This window comes from Callionymus lyra, chromosome 13, assembly GCF_982586985.1.
Source record: "Callionymus lyra chromosome 13, fCalLyr1.hap1.1, whole genome shotgun sequence".
Lineage (NCBI taxonomy): Eukaryota > Metazoa > Chordata > Actinopteri > Syngnathiformes > Callionymidae > Callionymus > Callionymus lyra.
The window spans coordinates 10,304,990-10,328,519 of NC_141830.1; the positions used below are offsets into that span (position 1 = coordinate 10,304,990).

At 39.2% G+C, this 23,530-nt stretch overlaps 1 protein-coding gene across 1 annotated transcript in view; it reads left to right on the forward strand.

Moving 5' to 3' along the window:
• Positions 1-23,530, forward strand: part of fut8b (fucosyltransferase 8b (alpha (1,6) fucosyltransferase)) — a 115,185-nt gene that overhangs the window by 9,350 nt on the left and 82,305 nt on the right. The gene's annotated exons all lie outside the window — the stretch shown is intronic.

The window sequence follows — 23,530 nt, forward strand, 5'->3', positions numbered from 1 at the left end:
ACTTCTGGGATCGATGACGCGTGGTGACAAACCTTGATGTTTGACCAATCTCAACGGAGTAGACGTGGTCATGATAAACAAGATTTATTCACCAAAAAAGCAAAGTGTTTTTCAGTGGGCGGGGCTTGAACACATCTAATGTTAATATTTCAATTAAAGTAGAGACACATACTGACGAGTACAATAGATGTCTAAGGTCAATTTAAGAGACACTTAAACACATTAGTTGAGCTTTAACGCTTCAACTAGACGGATGGATATCATCAAAACGTCTGAAAAACCTATTCACGACAGCTGAACTGTAGGCGTTCTCCGTCTATAATGGCCGCAATCAGACCGCGAGTGTGAGGCAGGTTTCCATGGAATGAGGGGGGGTCGCTGTAAATTTGCTGGTCTGACTGAAGCCGATAGAATTCTCTGCAGCAGTGAAAAGGAAGAAAAAAAAAACCCCAGCCACAACAGACCTTCCCCCCACTGTTCACCTCTCCACATGGCTCATTGCTTATCATCCTGTCTCACTGGGCAATGGTGTCCTAAAGAGGGACCTGTTCAAACAATCCCACCTGATAGCCATGTAGCATCGCACTCCATGTTGACTTTGCTCTCAAAGGTGATGGTGAGCTGTCAAGAGATACCACCTCCCAACCCCCTCCTCGTGTAAAGGCGCGCAGGCCTAGCGGGGAGTCCAGCATTCCTGCAGCATCCTTTTCAACACTGACTTGTTATCCATATGTGGGATGTTGCTTTTTACCCTTTTTTTGGTGCAGCAGTCACATTGGTTTTCGGCTAACTAGAGCATCATAGAACCACAGTTCCTTTTTGAACCAGTTTAACACATTGCAGGCCCCAGACAAATATGTCTTCTGTCTTTAATTCCTAGAAAAAACAACTTTTATTGGCATTAAAGTGTCTTGATCTTTAAAGTATGTACTTTTTTGAGTATTTGTTTTGATTGTCTAAGCGCTTTGTGATCCTGGTCTCGAAAAGCGCTGTATAAATAAATATTACTTACTTACTTACTTACTTAAATTCACCCATCCAATTTTTAATGCTTATTCCCTTATGGTGTCACTGGGGGGGGTTCTTTGGGCGAGAGGCAGGGGACACTCTGAACAGGACGCCAGTCTGTTGCATGGCACATACAACCAATCACACAGAAACTCATAGCTACAGATAATATCCCAAAGTTCCCAGTCTAATTATTATTTTTTCCTCTGGCCATCAGACTTTTGAATGAAATATAACTTGAGCTATGCAATATTTAAAATATAATGTATTTATTCTGTTTATACTATATTGCACTATTTTTTACTTATTAATATTTATACTTTTATATACATTAATTCTATGCACTATTTAAAACGTTATTTATTTATACTGTTTATACTATATTGCAGTATTTTTTAACTTATTAATATTTAAACTCTTATATACATTAATGCTATGCAATATTTAAAATATTATTTATTTATTCTGTTTATACTATATTGCACTATTTTTTAACTTATTAATATTTAAACTCTTATATACATTAATTCTATGCAATATTAAAAATATTATTTATTTATTCTGTTTATACTATATTGCACTATTTTAAACTCATTAATATTAATATTTATACTTTTATATATACATTCACTCTGCTGTGTTTTTTAACGGTTGCCAAGCAATGAAATTCCGTTGCCAATTTCACTGCTGTTTTTTGACAATGACAATAAAAGAAAGTCTAAAGTCTAAAAATCTAATTTAAAAAATGCTTGAAATCTTAGTTTAGTTATCTAATAATATGCATTTATTTCATCTTACAGATATAATCACGAGCACATTACATAGAACAAAACAGTGAGGACTCTCTAACCAACATTTTCTTCATGGCTGAAATTGGGACCAGGCAACGCGTTTGAGGCAGTGTGGCAAAGTCTGTTTTTAGAAACCATGCTTGCGTCACTCATAACTAAAGCTGTTTACTTTCTTTTTAATTTTCAGTTTGGTGGATTCTCAGCTTGTTTGTGAATTTCATTTCAAATGGTATATAAAAAGCCTCTATTGTAATTTGCCTTAAGCTGTAGGAACCCTGATATTAGTTGGTGCTGAGTTCTTTGCAGACTTTTTAAGGCATTTTAGTATCCAAAGCCCTTCTGAGATCTAAGCCCTGTCCAAAAAAAAAAGACGGCGAGTACTTGAGAAACCCTGCTAAAACTTGCCAACATAATGCATCTCAAATTTGGACTCTTTCCAGCCCAGGATCCTCTTGAAATCAGAGAGTCTATCTGGTGGCATTGATGGGAGTTTGGGGGGGGGGGATGGATGATGGTACACAGATTTGGAAGTGCAAGAAGAGCCAGATGGGTACAGGAGGGGAAATTAGGAGAGAAAAGAGAGATAGTAATTGGGACAGCTGCACAGCTTGAGGCACAATCAGATGGATCGCCCACCTCCCTCTCACCCCGCTGCCGCTGCCCACCAGAAAGAAAGAAAGAAAAAAACAAAAAAAAACGCCAGCCATAGAGCCAGATGCAGGTCATTAGAATCGTCGTCACACGAGCACAGATTCGGTCGGTAACCGGGGCCGCACGGGGCCACCAGGGCTCGGACGTATCAGCGGACGGGGGCTGGATTTTAAGCTGGTGTGACAGATTTGGTTCATTTCTCACACACTGGTGGACGAGTCGTGCAGCGGCCACGACTCAGTTTGTTTTTACAGGAAAATCCCTGAAACCTCGTCCTCAACGCTCAGAAACGAACCAGCAGCCCTTTTTTTTTTTTTGTGGCCAAGTTTCTTGGCTGGCATCGAGTGCCCCGTGTTTAAACTCTGCGGAGGGTTCAGCTCCGGGTCTTCGGACAGTTGGACCTGAATGAAAGGCCGTCATTATCTTCCTCATAAGCAGAGTTTTTTTTTTCTCATGTCAGCAGGCCCAGACTGGCTCTTGAAGGGTTTGTTTTCCAGCGGTTAAGAGAGTGTTTGGGAATTTTCATCGCCGCATTATTGATCCCCCATGGCAAAGATTAATCCATCCGGCCACAAGCCGAGGAGATGGAGTGCAGGCTCGCAGCGTTGAGTCACTAGGACTGTGTTTGGAAGGTCACCAGAGGTGGGCTCGCAAATCGACTTGCGTTTTTATAGAACGTGGTTTATAGAACAGTGACGGATATGTCAGAGTGTCTAAAAGATGTGGTCTGGTGCGATTACATATTAGCGATTAAAGTCAATTTAGATTTAGACCAGTAACAATGGTGTTGTCTCCTACTGTACTGATAACCATTTGATGATACAATGTTAAAGCAAGCTAAGATGTTCATGTATAGCACATCCTAAATATTAAACCTGCGAACATTAAAAAGGTTAGTTCACCCAAAAATCAAGTTTAACTCGACTCACCCTTGTGTTGACTTAAGGTTGGGATTATTTTCAATCTGTTTTTTTTTAGAGTTCCAAGCAGAAGTGTATGTTCATTTTAATTAAGCGACTGATGCACAGTTGTCTTCGTCCAAAATGACTCACTTAAAACCTCCAAATACCCCCATACTGAAAAGAGGAGTGGTTAAAAAAATAAATTGTAGCAAAAGCTCAAAGGCTGACATGCTATAGCGAGCACTTTAAGAAAATATTTTATATTATGAACTACTGCCATCAAAGCAAAAGCAAATTCCCAGATTTGTACAAAAAAAATGATGAATATTAATAATGATTGGGAAAATGTGGCTTCACATAATGTTTTAAGAAAAAGAAGGTTAGGCCTAAAAAAAGAAAAGTACTTCAAGAGAGAAAACCCAGATCCTTCCTTCAACATTTAGATAGTTGAAGCTCTAAAAACTCCAATACATAAGCACTATACCTTGAGACTGGAAGCTTTTGATAAGGGATGAATTTTAAAAAGGATGATTATTCAAAAAAAAGCTTCACATTAAAATTTATTTTAACTATACAAGTCTAAGCGGTAAACAGTTGATCATGTAAAAAAAAAAGTCAACAAAAAACAATGATTCTTAAAGAAAGGAAGAAGTCAAATCTTAAAAGTTAAATACATTTTTAAAAAATGGATCAGGAAAAAAGGGTAAAACCTCACTCTTTTAATGCTATTCAAAAACATAACAAGTTTAATGTAAAAACGTGTAATGTAAAATGCGAGGTCAAACATTTACTCCAGGAAAAAAGGTATTTTTTCAACCAAAGAATAAAACTCTTGAATGTGAAAAAATAGTTTTAATGGTCTTATTAACCAGCATGAAAAACACATCTTTCTATGAATTCAGTTGACTATTTCTGAAATGTTCTTATGAGAAAGAGTTTGACAAGGCTGTACACAACAGCTCAATAAGACCTATAGTGTTCCATTGATGGTTGCTGAATGGAACTGTGGGTAGGTATAGGAAATCACTTGCCATCGGAAAAGGAACACGGAATGGGTGCATTCATGGGCGAATCATGACAATCTGAGAATAAATGTGAGAAAGCATTGTTCACTGCCTCATTAGTTTCGACAGTGTTGCGCTAGTTGTGTGTGGTTGTTCCCGCACGAATGGCCGTCTGTGCCGTGGCATATTCTCTGAAAACATCAGTTGTTTTGATCAAGTGTGGCTTCGACATCTGTACACATGCTGTTATCAACAAATGCATCACTTTAAAGAAACACTTTGTGCATGAATCACTGCGGAGGCAACTTGATTCAACAGCGCTGTTTCAAAAACGAAAAGTCTTGAGGACTGTGTGGAAAGTTCCACTAAAAAAAAAACATTTATTGAAACACTATTAGTTGGACGACTGCTGACATCACTGGCTTGAGGAGAGCTTGTGACCTAAATGATAGCTACGATGATGTCAGCGAATATGCTGATGTCAGCGTCCATGATGATGTCTGCTGCTGTCAACCGCTCTGACGCTAACTTGAGCTAATGACACGACTGATTGCGGGAATCCATGGGGCACGTCGATGCCAGGGACCACCATGTCAACAGATGCAAAGCTGTCAGGGCGCTAAGACGAGATCCACTTTCATGGCAACGCTTAAAGTCAAACTGACATCGGTGACTGACTATGATGGCGTCAACTATTTTCACTGATGTTAGTTACCTTGGTGGTGTCAAGTGCTGATGATTGTTTCCTAGCTACCATGTGGTCCATAGATTGAAAAGTAAAATTGACCCCAATAGCCACAACATGCTTGTTGCTACCTTATAGCATGAATGGTACAATAAAAACTGCGGAAAGAACCGATATGAAACCGACACAAGTTGATTGGCTAGCATGTAGGAGGCTGGCAATGGGACATCTTCAGTAAGATGATGCACAATAAAGTATCAGTGGACCTGATGCTAGCAACACAATAGTCACTTGGCCTAACCCTCTGGAGCTACTTTGTCTTCACCTCTAACTTACAGTAATTTATATTTTTGGTAGCCATGGAACACGATGATGTCGTAATGCTCACTAGGTAGAAACTATGACTATGAAAAGGGAAGTTGTTAAAGAATCACTGTACCGATTTTTTTTTTTTTAAGTGTGATCAAATTTCAAGCCACAAGATAGAAGCAGTCAATACGTCCTCTGCAGCTAAAACAACAATGCAATCCGGCAAGATCCAAATGATGATTGAGGACGAGAGGATACAGTTGACTCCAGCTTTTAAAACTGGTGTTTGGGCATATTTTGGTTTAAAAAAACATATGAAAGTCAATAGTCATGCAATCTGTAAATTCTGCAACACCAAAGTCAAGGACTCGGACAATACTTTAAATATATGCTTGTTTCTACAGTATCCCAATATATAACAATATATCCAATCGTTGCCGCTGTATTGTGATGCATATCATATCACCAGATTCTTGCCAATATCACACGATGATTCCACTTTGAAGTCTACTTTCGATCCTAGTTTTCCTGCCACTGATGGTTTAACAAGCCATGTTTTCAACTTAAAGGATTGTATATGGAGGGTTGTAATAAACTTGAATTCTTCGTACAGCTCTTATTGTACCACAGTTTTCGTCTATTCCTTGCTTAATGTATCTCTCGTAAATGCACAACATCTCATATTATCTGCAGTTGGAATGGATCTCCTGTACGCATGCTTTTAGGGGTGATTTGGAAAAACAAACAACCATCCAGAAGCTTCCAAAATATTTGAACTAGATTGATTTCCTGGAGCCTTTTATTAAAATAAATAATAAATAAATAAATAAAAAGAACTCCCCAAAGACCTTAGTAATCGTTTCCCCTCCGCCTAATGTAGTTTCCGGGTATTAAGTCTTGCTGTGTGCCTGACAAGTATATTTCCAATCCTTTGCCCATTGATTGTGCCGTAAAAACATATTTACGATGCTCATACTGTTATTCTTCCTACAGAGATATTACATTTTATTACCCTGCAATATCAATACACATTTACTTGCCTTGCAGACCTGATGTTTATAGATTGCAGTGGCAGTCCCTAATGAAAATGTGTACGGCTGTGAAAAGTGACATGTGCGACTCTCGACACAAACCTCATTTGCCACCAGATGGTTCCAGTCAAACACGAACAATAGATTTTTCTCCTTCTCGCTGTTTTTGAAGAAAGCGGGTCGATTGGCGGGTTATCCATTACGGTGTCAGAATTGAGCGCCCGGACTCATCCTCCCGTGTTCTGCCAGTCGCTGCCATCTTTCATTTCATGTCATGCCTCGGAAGACAATTACCTGTCTCACTGGTCAAATTTACATTCTTTTAATGCAGCATATTTCCTAATATACGACGTCGCATTTGCATAATTGAATCAAAGGAACAACAAGTGTCAGACGGTGTCGTGAGAGATGGTGTCATGTAAACCTCACGTTGGTTTTAGATTCATCGTGGTGAACCGATGTTGAGATGATACGTAGCATTTTTTTCACCATTCAAACAGTTGTTATTTTCCTTATTTCACGGCGTCCCGTTATGATAATCTTTTGGATTCTGTAAACATGTAGCAAAACACGAATATGCCATCACTGGGAAAGTGGCCTTACAACAAGTACTTACTTTACTACTTTTAAATAAAGAGAATCATTTTAACTAATACCAAAACTCTGACTATAAATCAGATCATTGATGAAAACTACTGTAGGGATAAGGACTGCCATTGAGAACTTACAATTATTCAGTGTAACACATTATTGTTACACTGAATACAGAGCAGTCTAGGAAGGTCTTGTTGGCCAATGATACCAACATTTGTAACCACTGACGATAAGTATGAATCTCATGAAAGGAAGAGGGCAACTGTTGCTATGTATGATAGTAATGGGTACTGAATTTGAAGTACTTTTTTGGTACCAATGAAATCATATTGGTACAACCGAGTACCAATCCAAGTTAATTCAAACTTGACCTTTTTTCGGTACTTGAACGCATCATTGCGATTGTGTGAAGAGTAGGTTATTTTCCATGACAGACTTTAGACTTTAACACAACATAATATTCTTTTACAGTTCCGACGGACCAGTTGTCAACCTGTCCAAAAGTTTAAAAAAAACAAAACAAACAAAATTGGTACCTTTGATTTGAATGCTTTATTCCGAACATGTGTATGTCCATAAGAAAAAAAAAAAAAAATGTCAGACAATAAAACAAAACGAATGAGATTAGAGAAACAAAGATAGTCAAACAATAATGATATGAACCCATATGTCCGAAAAGGAGTAGGCTGAAGCATAAGCTTATTCGGACCTACCCCTTCTCCACAACGGCAAACTGTTATTACTTTTTTTTTTTTTACATATTTGCGTTATACATATTTATAACATTGACATTAAGTAGGGCTGCACCATTAATGTGAAAGGTACCCATTCCTAATTTTGGACAACAAACACATCCTAACATTAATAATATATATTTACCATTCAATGGTTTAAACCAGTGATTTTGAACAGGTCTGACTTTGGGCCCATTATACCAAAAAAAAACCCTCATAAGACTAAATTTAACATTCATCATAATTTAACAAAATTAGAAACAACTTATGTTTTTGCCCAGGAAAGGTCCACGTCCACCTCAAAGCAGTGTCGCCAATCACTAGTGTGAACCAGTAAGTAAGCAACTGGTAGTGATGGACGATGATGCTGATGGCTCCACATGAACTTTAATGACGACAAAAGGGAAAATGAATAGAGGACATGGAAGCACAGAATAAAGAGTGTTGGCGAAGGGGGGGGGGGTTTCAGTAGCACGACTACATGAGTAGCCACAACCCTTTGGCAATAAATACTTCAACTACAAAGAGGACTTTGGAACGGTGGCTTCAGTGGCAATAACGGCTGTAGTTTGGACAGTCACGACCATTTAGATAACAAAGGTGACAAAAAGGACAACTATATTATAGATATAAAGATAGATACACTTTATTAATCCTTTTTATTATGGACAAGCCAAAACCATGGGAATCAAATCATGAAACTGGGAAAAAAGATTTGATACTTATAATTCAACTGTCTGTTAGAAGGTTCAATTGGATTCATGTGGAGAGCGGATATATTTTGGAAATTCTGAATTCCCTGAAGCAGATCCCGCATGCCATGTGACCTGATTCTTCAATAAAGCGTGCGCAACACCAGCTCAGACGTTCTCGCGGAGAGATTAAAAAAAAATAGCTTGCTACAAACTCATTCTGTTGTGCTCCTGTCAGCTTGTCGATGGTCCTTATTCCTCATTCAGCATTTTTCAAAGTGGCAGCGCTGGCATTCACCTCTCGCGAAGCCTTTGGCGAACCAGCGTGGAAGCATTTGCATCTGACATTCCCATCATGTAGCCTCGGGGACGCCGTTACACATGTTGTCACCTCCTCCTCTTACTCTCCCACCGTTGTGTAGTTGCATCGCCCTCCGTCACCTCCAACATCGCAACACAACCCCTTTTTCAAATGGCATGCTTGGCAAGTGCCATCTCCCTTGTTCTGTGTCGGGGAGAGAAATAAACAGCATGCTATCCAGATGCCTCGAATAGTGATGACGGGGCAGCGGACGTGCTATTATACAGCAGAGTCAGACGGCCAGCTGTCAGTTTCTACTCCATGTCTAAGATGGCCTGACCTGGACGCTTTATTATTCCCAGTGTCCCTACATTTAATTTAGTCAGTGTAAAAAAATATACTCCTTATTTAGTAGGGGTTTGGGAAAAATGTAATGTGTATCTTTTTTATGTAATTGTTTGGGAGAGGGGGCTTTCTTTTTTTTATATAATTTTCCGCACTATTAGGCGCACTTTCAGTTAATGGCATATTTTAGGTTTTCATAAATAGGGTGCACCGGATTATAAGGCACATAGAATAAAAGATACAGTCAAACGTTTGACTGGGGTTTTGTTATGCATCCACTGTTCCCTTTAGCTGTGCTAAAGGGAATGTCAACAAAACAGTCGGATAAAGTCAAACTTTATTAAGGGTTCTGACAACTCCGTTCACTCCCATGGTAGCGATGTTCAAATGATGTTTAAAAGGCTTCAAGCAGCAGCGCGTGAGAAAGACAAATGTTGAGGGCGCAGCAGAGAAGTTGAGCGCATGTATGACAGCTAGAGCGCTTGTGTATGACATGTTGAACGCACGTGTATGACTGGTTGGGCGCGCAGCAGAGTGTACAACAACCAAGACACACTCGCTCAAACTGGTGGCAGTAATATCACTCCATAGACGTGCGCCATAGTTTTCCTGCCACTGATGATTTAACAAGCCATGTTTTCATCTTAAAGGATGGTATATGGAGGGTTGTTATAAGCTTTAATTCTTCGTACAGCTCCTATCGTACTACAGTTTTCATCTATTCCTTGCTTAATGTATCTCTTGTAAACATCTCATGAAAGTCATTAAAGTGTTTGTAAACAAGTCACCCACCAGGTAATGTTCATATATAAGGCACTCCGAATTATACTTTTTTTGAGAAAATTAAAGGCTTTTGAGTGCACCTTATAGGGCGGAAAATACGGTATATATTACATCCTCCACAGCCAAAGGAACATTGAGATCCTGGCGATGACTGAGAACAAGAGGATACAGTCGAATTGGCTTTAGGTTCTTCTGTTTCAAACAAAAGGCGGTTAAATAATCACAAGATATCACTTAAATTCAGCGTTCCCTGAGATCGTTCTTAAAATACATTGCGTCAAATCGTATTATGAGATGAATTTAGCTAATCGTATCATTTGATTAGTGTATTGCTGAAGCCCTAATGTAATGGAGTGTGTATTGGCAGGAATCCAGCAATACAATTTGCAACATGATAGCGGGGCAACAATATGATATATTGTTATACTGTAGGAATATAGAAGAATATAGTTGTAGTATTGTCTAGTACTTGACTCTGGTGTTGCAGAATTTACCGACCACATGACTTTGAAAAAAGTCGTAACTGCTTTTATTTGTTTTGAAGCCAAAATATTCAAAATATTCCATTCGGTTTCCCTTTACTCTTGTTCCGTAAGATGTATTCAGTGCTGCCGCCTAGCGGCCGGAGGTTTAATTGCAACAGATGAAGGAACAAACGCCGTCAATATGTTCAATTGTATATCGAAATATCTGGATTTCTTCCATTCTTCGGCTCCTCCAAAGCTTTTATTCGGACTGAGGGAAGTGAACTTCAAAGCTGGAAGCTAAAAACATTCAGCCATGTTGACTCTCGCTCCATGTGCGTTTGAACACATCGTTTCCACCGATCATCTGTGGTTAGTCTCAGCAGTGTACAACATGGTAACCCATCACGAAGTGTGAAAAATGCCTCCTGGCTGTGTTGGAGGAAAAACCTCACCAGCGGCTACATGGCTACAAGAACAAAAACAACCACTGTGTGTTTAAATTAAAGTGTATTTTTTTGTGCACGGAAATTATTTCTAAGCCCCACGAAAAGTCACGCCTTCAGTCTGATCTCATCCTCAGTTTCCATGAAGCCTTTCGCTCGCCCCTGCAAGCAGGATGTTCTTTTCCCGTCCGTGGCCCCCGAAGCCACTTCTGATAAAGACGGCAAAGAGACTTACGTGATGTCATCTGCTCCAGCAGGTTATCAAATATGCATCTGTATATCTGCGTGACAAGCTGCTCCAGAAACAGCAAACAGCCTCCTGCAGCCTGGATTTTGACTTCCCTTTGATCCGGTGACAACGGAGAAGAATTGAAGTCGGCACAATTCAGCAAAGCTTTTCAACGCCAGACGAGGGTGTTTGCCTTTCGCGCTTTGATTCATGGAGTAAATTAAGGATTGTTGCAAATGAGGTACGTGTTGTGTATGTCCTCCAACTCTTGATATTCAAACAAACAGCGAAATCCATCCGAATCATTAGGCTGTCACATTAGGAAACGAATGAGGTGCGTTCCTGCTTTGCATTCTCGTTATCATTCCTCACTCGCTGCTCCGCTTCTTTTCGTCGAGTCGTAATTGTTCCGAATCCTCGTTGAGGAATAATTAACCCTGTCAGCGTCTGGGAGTTAATTGCTGCTGAAATGTTGATCTTGGGAGGAGGAAGGTCTTAAAGTCAAGTCTGGCCGCGGTCAACTCACTCATCTGGCTCGGAAAATTAAGATTGGAGATTCCGTGTCTTTGAATTTGAAGCAAAGAATGTTTGTTACATTAAATACGGCAATTTATTTCTCCAATATTGTTGAGATTTTTCCTTTTCCTTCCTTTAAAAAGAATATTCTTTTAAATGATACGTAATACTTACTTAATACTCACCAATCATTTCTTAAAATTTGAATGCAATTTCATTTAAATGTTGTACAAGGATTGTATTACTACTCCAAATATATATATATATTTTTAAATGTCTGGGTTTTTTTAGTCACACATTTCAATATTTTACTTGATACTTTATTTCCCATCTTTCTAATCATTTCTAAGATTAATTTTGTTGTATAAATTATTTAACATACATTTCACGTTTGATTTCAATATTGTACACACACACATGTAAACACAAGTACACACATGCATGCACATATATATACTCACATGTACAAACACGTATACACACACAAATGTACACACTCATGTACACACACACATATATACACACAAATGTACACACTCATGTACACACACATGTACACGCAAACACATGTACACACACGTACACACATGCATGCACATATATACACACAAATGTACACAGTCATGTACTCGCACATCTACACACACGCTTACTTACACATGTACACACAAATGTACACACACGTACATACACATATATACACAAATGTACCCAGCCATGTACACACACGTACACATAAATGTACACACTCATGTACACACACATGTATACGCAAACACATGTACAAACACGGACACGCACATATATGCACATATATGCACACAAATGCACACAGTCATGTACTCGCACACATCTACACACACCTACACACAAATGTACACACTCATGTACACACAAATGAACACACTCACGTAGACACACAAGTGTGTATTACTACTCCTAATGGATCTTCTTTTTTAAATAATTTGAAAGATTTACTTGTTTTTTAGTCACACAGTTCAATATTGTTTAATAAATATGTATAATTTACATTTAATTTTAATTGATATCACGTTTTTATTTCAGCTCAACTTTACTTTCTTTTTCAGCTCACTTGTCTTTCCGTTCAGATTTAGCATTTAGTATCCATTGTTTTTTATTATTTTTTCATCATGAGAAATAAGGATATTTGATTGCCTCAGTATTGTGCTTATAATGTCTAAAACCATTATGACGAATGACAAAGACATTGTCATTTAATGATATCATCATTTATGTATCTATAGTTATAGAATACTTTTGTCAAAGATGATTTAGAGATGACTTTATAATCACTTAACCATTTTAATCAAAGCTATTATTTGTGTGTCGGCGATTCACAAAGAGAAATTCACTTACAGGTGAACGTGGGATGATTCTCCCGACTCCCCCTCACCTCTCCTCCCTCCATCGCAGGCCTAATTGCTGCCGTGTTTATCGCCGTAGCAACGTGGCTCTGCAGATAATCATTGTCTTTTGGATTAGCATAACAAGAGGAGAGCTTTGCCGGCTAATTCCACTAACGCTGGACCGAGCTCCTCTTTGTCGGCTCGTCTCCCGGTCTCGTCTTAACCGGGATTAGAAGTGAGAGTCTTGAGCTGCGGCGAGACCTCAACGCCGCTCTCATCCCCGACTCTAACGCTCGCTCTGAAGTTAGCTTCTTGTCGCGTCGATATCCTTGAATTAAAGACGTTTAACTGAAGTCACCATGTGACTATAACTTTGTCAGAGACTGGGGAAATATATCGACAAAATCAATTAAATTAAGTTTAAAAAATATATATATATGCATATCGATTTTTATTATTATATTATTCTATATTATTGTAATTTTCTTTTCTTTTTTCACTTCTGTTGCCGAATAGTAAACTTTGCTACTTTTTGATGGGATAGAAAAACTTTATAAGGATATCCTATTTTGATTTTATTTTCCATTTGTATTTATTGATATCTCAAAATATATGAAACAAGAAATTGTAAAAAAAAATTGTGAAATCTTGGAATTTATTTTATATCACACAGCACTGCTTTGTTGTAAATAAAGTTTATTTTTTATTATAAAATCTCTCTCTCTATATATACATGTTGCATTATCAAAAGTGATTGACAGCATTATGGAAGCTGTTCACGTCAACCTTGAAGTTCAAATAAATGTTGTTAAATCACACATTGTCCACCTTGTCCAAATTATAAAAAAAATAACTTTGTTAAAATTATGTAGGTTATTGAGAGTGTGTGTGAGAATGTGGGAAATGTGTGTGTGGCTGGGGGTGGGGAGTTCTATTAAGTCAGACAAATAATGTCCAATAAAAACTTCGATAACAACATGCTCTAGTAGAAGAACTCACATTTCTCCGATCCTTAAAACTCTTCACTGGCTTCCAGTTTCGTTCAGGATCATTTTTTAAGTTCTGGTTCTTACTTTCATATTTATTCATGGTCCTCCTTTATCTGTGATCTGATCCAGACTTGCACCCCAGCTCGGGCTCTAAAGGTCTGTGGATCTGAATCTACTGACGCTTCCAGACCAGAGGAGAGAAAAATCCTTCCTCGCTCTTGAACCACGTTAGCAGTCGAGTGTTGTTTTGTGAAGTTTGTTTGGAACGGGAGGACGCGAGAGTGGACTGTAGTAGCCGCTTGGCTGCGTTCAGGAGGTCCCAGTTGGCAGCATGTGGGTTGGGTTGGCACCATGTGTCGGCAGAGAAGGCAGGCGTGTGGCAGCAGAGGGTCACGCTGTCCTGTTCCGATCCACAGGGGCCGCACACCAGGGCCTCAACACTTGTCTTTTTCCACTAGCAGATGGGCGAGGGGGGTTGGGGGGAAAGTAGCGGTGGTCGTGGTGGGGGGTCGGCTGACTCTGACCCCATGAGCACGCTCGCCCTAGAGGCATAATAAAAAGGCTTTTTTTCGCTAGAGCGTTGCTAACACGCGCTAAATTGAAGAGGTTGTAATGGAAACGGCGTGGATGTGTGGGTGAATGAGAGCGACAGATTCGGGACCACATCTTCACACTTGATTTTTTTTTGTGGTTTCCAAAGCAAATAAGTGGCAGAGCGTGCCGAAGAAAATTTCAAGCTTCCCCACAAAATAAAGATTATTGCGACTGATTAACTTGTTTTATGATGGTCTTGGTAATTTGTTTTTTTTAACTTCTGCCATTAAAAAAAAAAAATAGAAATAATTACGAGGTAAAAGTAATTGATTGTGCTTTATAAGTCGATGTTTTCCGAGTAGAGAAGCAGCAGGAAACGGTGGTTACTATATTTTATCAATAATCTTCATTTATTTTGGCTGAAGGGGAAGAAGCTGCTTTTGTTTTCAGCAAACACAATATCACAGTTGGAAATCTTGGATAACCAGGAAATGTGACATACTTTAATAATGTATATAAATGTTTAGGGGTGAACCAAATACTTAAATTACTCAAATATCGCTTTTAAATAATAATAATCAATTTTTTTTTTTACCCGTCTTTAGCAATTTTTTTCAATAATAATTGTGAAAGTTGGCTTGTCATATTTTTTTCACCGGAAAACTTATTGTAACACTAAGGCACAAAATAAAACATTGTTAAATAGAAGGAAATATTTACCTTTTTTTCTTAATTGTTTCCTTATGGTAATAAGTATTGTCTTGGAAAAATACTACTGCACAAAGGGAAGCAAACTGGAGTCTCAGTAGGGGTATGAGGAAAAAAAACACAATGTATATGAATAATTCTTTATGATACTGTACTAATATCCAATCAGGAATGTATCCATTCTTTTATTTTTAAAAAAAACTTTCTTTTTGGGGGGCTTTCAAATTATATTTTGTCATATTTATTGTATGGTTCATGGTTCAAACTAAACTTTAGGTCGTTAGATGGAAGGAAGCAGTCATTATGTCCTTTCCACCTAAACAGCTGAAAGAACAATGAAATACTGCAAAATCCCAGCGATGGCTGAGGATGAGAGGATACACTCTGTTCCAGCTGCATTTAAGGCTGATGTTTGTAAATATTTTGGATATTAGTTCTATGACTTCTACCAAAAGAAAGTCGAACAATCGCATGACGCCACTAAAATGAAGTGTCCGTTTTAAATCGTTCAGAAAAACTACTTCTTCCAAAACTTATAGAAGCGTATCATAATGTATATTTTATCGAATTGTATTGTGAGCTGAATAGATCGTATCAAATTGTAACCCTACGAGTACTAGGGTTTCACTACAGAACTACAGTTTGTTTTGTGTCAATCTGGTGTTTAACGGTAGCTTGATTTTAAACAGTTTTTTTTATAAGCTAGCCGACTCGGACGGTAGGCACTTTCCACTTATAAATGTACCAAAAATTATTAATTCTACGTATAACATTTTAACGATTTGACACAACATGTTTTTACTTTCATAGCTCGTGAACACAGGATCGGAAAGTATCTCACTTAAATCTCCTTTGTAATACTTTTCTTGGTATATTTTATTCATTGAAGTTTCTCGCCACAACAGTTGAAATTGGCTCCAGTACCTCTCTGAGTGATACAAATAAGCACTAGGGTGGTTTTTCTCTGCCTATATCGGTAAACCAAAAACTGGCCCCAAGATATTTGAAAAAGCCAAGTGAAGCCGCTATAAAATAATCTTATTTATTTGCCGATAAGTCCATTAATGGTTGCGGTAATTGATTTTGCTCCCTGTAATCCTGGGTTGAGGCTCTAATTACATCCTTGATTAAGACGACTGTTACATTGTTTCAAACCGTGTCTGCCTTTCCTTCGCTTGCCAACTCATTTTCAGCCTCTTTTGCTGCGTTCAAGGGCCCGGGAAAATGCAGCCAGCGGGCCTGAATCCACTTTGCTCACAATGTCAGTCCCTGGCAAGATCATAACATCGCCACCAGCTCCGTGCACCATCTCTCTGGTGAACCCTGATGTGAGCTCTGTGACCCGTGTTTGAATCCCACTACCCTGGAACACAGCGATACAACAGCGGTGAAACTGCGACGCCGTAGGGATTCGCCGCTGCTTGTGTCTGGCTGGTTACAAGTGGCACGAAAAGGGAAAAGTGGTTTGAGGCGTGCTGCTGGAGCAGGTGACCCAGCACACAAGGGCGGACAGTACCGAACTCTTGAGGCCGTGGGCACTCATCTGTGGCTCTGTGACCTGCAGGACTAGACTAAGCTAACTAAGTCAACCCTTTACAAACACAGTAACTACTGAACAAGGAAAATAGGTTGGCGATACTTTAACCTTGGGCATGACTTGATATGCATATTCAAGGTTTTGAGCGTTCATCCTGAATAACACCCCGATTCATTATTTTGTTATTTACATTTTCTCTTTTTTTTTTCATTTGGACCTTTATTACATTCGCAGTTATGTTGGATAACTGAAGAAACTGTCATTATAATGTAAAAACAGGCACACCTGCTCTAGTAGAAGAACTCACATTTCTCCGCTCCTTAAAACTCTTCACTGGCTGCCAGTTTCTTTCAGGATCAACTTTAAAATTCTAGTTCTTACTTTCAGATCATTCATGGTCAGGCTCCTCCTTACATCAGTGATCTGATCCAACCTTACACCCCAGCCCGGGCTCTGAGGTCTGTGAAGACGGTTCAGGACCAGAGGAGAGAAATCCTTCCAGGCTGTTGCTCCTAAACTTTGGAACGATCTTCCTCTTCCTCTCTGTTATCTTGATCTTTTAAGTATATATTTTATTGAGTTTTGTTTTGATTGTTTAAGCGCTTTGTGACCCTGGTCTGGCGCTCTACAAATATAATTTACTTACTTACTTACTATACTATATACTGTGCAGAATTGCAGTGATAAAAGGGTTAAACTCATGGTTCTGTTTAAGTAGAGGTTTGGTGAACTTGGGTACGACCTGATCCCTGATTAGCCGGAGAAGATGGATTAGTAAACCGGAATAGTATCGAGTCGCGGCTTCTAGTGAGGTCACTTGATTAGTATGAGCAGTAGATGTCAGACTTTTTTATGCTAGCGGATAAAAAAAAAACACACAAAAATGTGCATTCAATTTGTTCTCAATGTACACAAGATATATCTTGAACATTTCCATACACCTAATTAAATGACACAAATTATAGTTTAATTTTAAGCTGCTTATTTCCTTATGTTGATAAATGATCTTGTAGAATTAAGGTGGCTCCCTGTCATGACTTTTTTTTGGTATCTATATATTTTCTTTACTTGATTATTTTCGCGTTTACTCAAAATTTATTTTTACAACGCTCTTTCCCTCCAAATCCCCGCGGGGAGTTCGACTCCCCCGATGAAGCAGATTCTCCTCTGATGTAGTTTACCACTCTCTCTGCAGTCAGTTTATTTTTGACTTCCTGACATTTCTTTGCAACTAAACTTCCTGGTGCGCCGAAGATTTTGCAGAAATCTATCAAATTCTATTACATTTTAAAGTACAGAGACGTTTAGTCATGAGCGCTATGAATTAAACTAACAGCAAGAGCCAAGGTTTGGGGGTCGATGGCCAAGAGGCGCTGGTATATAAACTTTTCTGGCTCAGGATTTTGTTCTGACCTACAACAGGGCAGCGCTAGGAGAGTCATTTGGGCCAAAAGTGGAAGGAACCTGCTCTAATCTTGCTTCAGGCACTTCTGCAACAGTAAACTGGCCTCATATACATTGAAGATGTGCCTTGCTAGCACAAGTTTTCTTAACCAAAATATTCTAGAGCTGCAGCCGTAATGGCATGTCGTAGATCAAGACTATAAACAAGAAAGCTCTTACGCATCAAAACAATTTGGGAAAAGCTCTGTGACTGGTCTTCTTTTATTCATGTTAGGAACTGCTAATGGTAACTTCAGACTCTGGAGTGCAACGCAACTCTCGCAATGCAATGTGATATTTAGAGCGAAAAAAAGTCCTACTCTAGAGGTCCTTTTCATCATCAAACGTCCTCCAGGAATTCCAAGGGTAATACTGAGGTGTTGTCCAGTAGACCCAGGCCTATGCTCAATTGGCCAAAACGGCTTACTTGGACTCAAAAGAGCTACATCAAAGGGCTAATCTTAACCCTACCTTTGACTATTTTCTGCACCTAATGGATCAAAACTTGGCGGTGTAGAACCATGGCGTGTTTAAGCCGACATTGCTTGACTGTACCATAGAGAGACGCACTTTTCCCAAAACCAACTTTCAACCATGAGCCTCCTTTTATCGTTGGGGAAACATTACAAGTGTGTTAACTGACTAGAATTTGTGACGCTGGCTAGTCTTTTGTTTTAATTAACAGCCTCATTATCAGGCGGCTAATGACTTCGTACATATAATGACTCATTAACGCAGCAGCAAGATCAATCATCTGATTGTTATTTTGTGAAGTCGGTAACGCCGTCACGTAATGGTGTGCGTTTCAAAAGGACATGCTGGTGTGTGCGAGGTGAAGGCTTTGAGTAGAGAGGCAATGAATCCAAATCATATCTTGAACAAAAACAGATGTTAATGGTGTCAATAAGCCAATAACACTGGTTAACTGTATTCCTACTGGTTACTTTGATATTTGTTTTTTTTTTGGGTTATTAACAGCCTGGTAAGAGAACAAAGCAGTTGGTTCTTTGGTTCAACTGGTAGCTTGCAATAAGTCAACTTGTTACCAACAACACAAATCTATCAACTGTGCCCTGGATCTCCTTTGACAGAAGTGTTTAAAGAAGTCATTGTAGATCCGCTCGCCTCACCGTGGATCAAGTTCGCCGTGTGCTCTGAGGAAAGCCAAACTTTAAGTTGTGCTAAATTTAATACAGTCACAGCGATAATAGAGGCGGACGTCACTATCATTCGATACTATTGTTGGTTTTTCTCTCTCCGGTATCGTTCATTTATTCTTGCCACTATTCCAGAAATAGAATAGGATGTGTTCCAGCGCCAGTTGGTTCGCCCGAGGGTCTGTTATGGAGCTGGCACTTACATTGTCCCACAGGTGCACATTTTTAATGTACCTTGCATCAGGTTATGATGAAGTTGGACAAGAAGTATTTGTCTCTGATCTGATAATGTTGTGATCGTGTTAACTCAGGCATGTGTAATCAATCCTCTTGGTTTCGTATGAAACAATCTGTACCTGCAGATAGTATGACGTCATTGATATGAATCCAAAAGATTACACTTTTACAACAAATTCTTTATGATCTTATGTTGCTGTAAATTTTTTCATTCAATAGTTTTGTTTAAAATAAGATATGTTTGATTAGCCTGAATATATTTCATTATTCTTTTGATATGTTTTAAAACCTATTTATTTATTTTAAGATTGTAAAATCATAAATCTCTTTTTTTTTCAACATTCAATATGTTATGAAATATTTAGTTACACTGAGGAGATTCAATAGTATCATTTACTTTTGGACTAAATTCATGTTTACATAGTTTTTTATATATTTGATTAAAAAAAAGGACATTTTAACACTGGTGTTTAAATTTGTATTTTCTGATATTATTGAATGTAGACCATTTTTTATATTAATTTTTCACTGTAAATGTGTAACATCATGCTTGAAAAAAGTTTTACTGAATTTTTTACTGATCCTTCTATATTTAATTTTGGTAATTTAAGGCTTAGTGCTATATTCTTGAATTTATTTTTGAACTTGAAGATTTAAAGTCATTGCAAAAAGGTTTTGTGAAACCTGATTTTCTCTTAAAGAATAAAATAATTATAAAACATAACTGCAGAAAAGGTAACAAGCTGTAAAACATATTAAGATCAGGTAATTTGCTAAAAAGTAATACTGTATCCACTGTGCTACAACAATTAAAACACAACTTCAAGTGAATTTATTTGAAGTAACAACTTATTAGCATAACACACTCAAGTTGAATTGGAACGCGGGCAACAAATTGAAGGGTTTAACCAGGTTTTGTGGTGATGGAGAGGGAAGATTTCTTGACTTACTTTAAGACCCTCTCGAGCAGATTGACCTACTTTGAGAGACAGCTGGGAAGTTCTCTGGGTAGCAAGCGTAACATATCGCCAAAATCGTGTTTGGTCTTATCTCACATTAACAAAGCTTTAGTATCAGTTGAAGATGTTAAGTTGAACCATCAGAAACAATAAGCTCTGTTATATATAAGAAGTCCATATGGTTTTTTGAATAAAACGAACATAATTAACCGTATCCATATTTCTTTACACCCCTAACCTTAACATCCATGGCTGAGTTAAGAGATTTGCTAGCTTCAATCGCAACCACACAAACAGACAGTGTTATGACACCTTGACTCCTTCGTGGTGCAGGAGTGCCAGGAACATGGATGATGGGTTAGGAGGTTGAGTTGGGGTGTGGCGTCGACACCGGGGCCATCTGGAGGGCCGGTTAGGGGTCGAGCACCAAGCAGAGATACCAGGATGTCACCTCATCTACAACGGGACTCATGCTGGTGTATGTTCATATGTGTGTGTACATGTGGGTTCAACCCTCCGCCCATTATTTGGTATTCCATCCGTCCTTCCTCCTCAAATTGCGACAGCAGGAGTCATGCTGACATCCCCACAGCGCCTCAGGCTCTGATGTCTGTGACACCAGAGTCTACTGGGGCCTACCACAATCAAAGCTGTGACACCATCAATTCAGCATTTTCATTGAAATGCACCAAGATGAGAGATAAAAGGCTATTATACTTGTAATTGATCTACCTGGTATAGGGAAGCAGTTGCTAGTAAAAAGAGGTGTCTACTTCTGGTCATGATTATTCATATTGGCTTGCCTCCTAACTTAGAAACTTCTGACGTTCCCTTTAAAAGGATCAAACACGGCGTCACTTCCGTCGATCAAAGACAACTTCACTTCCGTCCCGAATCTTATACTTCGATTTGTGGAGAAAGATCAACAATCCAGAGTACCAACGGGTCGCTTTATTTGCCGCTTCAAGTCAAAGAATAACGATCGGACCGGACCCCTTCTTCTGGCGACTTCACAGATTGACAGTCCCGGACAGAATGGTCCCGAGCTGTAGAATGCTCGCTGTATTTAATTCAAATTTCCCTCCCAGGAGGTCGTTCTTTCCGGCCAAATTGTTCTTTCAAGTTCCCTGTGTCTCCAGTCCCCCACCGAGAGGGTTCCTAAATTGTCTAATTATTCAAATGTTCTCTAGCGGAGGTCACATGGTGTGGGCGTTGTTTTCCTGTTCTCTGCTTCCCCCACTGGGGTCTCGAGTTAAGCTCAAAAAGTGTTAATTGCCTCCTTGTGCAGCCCTTTAAACTTCACGATCTTTTACCTAGAGTTTAGCACATGTTGCTGCCATTCCCATATCCCAGCAAAACTAAGTTGAAGCCCCACCCTTGTTGCATGAGCTAACGCCACAAGAACACAGCCTACCTTTTCCCGACAAATCAGATGCGTTCGCTTCACAGAATAGAGCCACCGAGCAGTTCCTCTTCATCAACTGGTAATAATTTGGTAATCTTATTCCCGCCGCACTCTTTGCCAGTTTAATTTCATGGAAAATGTGTCAGAGGTGGAATCAACTGGGCTTAAAGATGCCTCCATTAAGCTGCTGACCCCCGGCAGGCGAAGCGGTCCGGCGGGCGCTAAAAGTAATAGAGAGCCCATTTCGCTCAGGTCGCACTGTTCCGTTGGCTCACAATGATGTTAGATGGATCTGTGAAGAGAACTGTGACTGCGACAAGTAGTGTTCATTAACGCTCCTTTCTGTAGTGGAGTCCAATCAAGGGTCCTCACACAAAAGCCCACTTAAAAGGCCTTCACACAGTCGCTCACCGCTCCACGGAGAGAGACTGGGCAAATGACGCGTGGGCCAGCGATGGCCTCGCCGCTGCCGTTGATGGCGGCGCCGAGGGGAAGGAAAGTGCACGGCCGCGGGGTCCTGGGCGATCGAGGGGCAGGCACTGCCGCATCGACGACTCTCTGATCGCTTAAGCTTAGCGGCACTTATGCTCCACATGCACTGCCACCGCATTAACCCACATGCTGCCCAGCTGCTTCCATTACGCTTCCTGAAAATCTCTTTAGCGGCGACCAGATAGAACCCACGATAATTGCTCGCCACAATTGGCACAAGAGCGGCTGGTGCGAAGTTTGTCGCCATTTTACAGAAATCAGCCCCTCACCCTGTGTGAGGCGTAAGATCACAGTGTTTGAGAGGAATAAAGTGAAACTAGTTTGAGAGAGTCGAAAAAAGAACCAGTGCATTCTGTCGGTTGGTCTCCTGGTTAGGTCCTAAAGAAGTAGTTTCTGGGGCCAACCCACTTGACAGGTCCTAGTTTAACTTATTTAATTGGTATTTAGTTGGAGTTGGAGAAGTTTCCTGGAATGTTGCTGCCCCTATGACACAAGACTATATATAAGTTTAAAAAAATAACATTCGATTTTTAATGATTCAGGACTGGTTAGAAATTGACTAAAATAGAGGTAATAAAGGTTTTGAAAGTTTTGTAATTCACTTAAGTGGCTTCTCCCTGCTGAAAATGACGAACTATTATACATCTTAGAAATTAAGTTACCAGGAAATATGCTGATAATAATAATACATTATTGGCTCTAACAGTATAACTACACTACTAATAGCATCCGTTTATAACACCGATAATATTTACTTTCCTCCCACATTACAAATAAGTATTGATTTCCAGTTTACGTTTGGATAATGGGAGCAGCAGAAGCCACAAAAGTGAATTACAAAAAGCACTATTTTAGTCAATTTCTAACCAGTATTGAACAATCATGGCAAAAACATGCTAGACATTTAAAGATAATCAAGACTCAAAGTTTCATTTTTTTCACAAATGGATTAAAAGAGCAACAAAAGAATAGCAATTATAATTGATGTATTTAATGTTTAATGAATTCACAAAGTTTTCTTTGCAATTATTGTCATAAAATAAAAACTAAAATAATTAAACGTTTGTACCAACTGAGCTTGTAATTGCAGCCGATCACAGATTGTTTTTATTTTCCTCTCTATAAATATATTAATGACGGTCATGGAAAAAAAAAAATCTCTTGAATAGAGCGTCCCAAATGCCCTCGGAGTGGTCGACCAGCGTCATCTCGGGCAG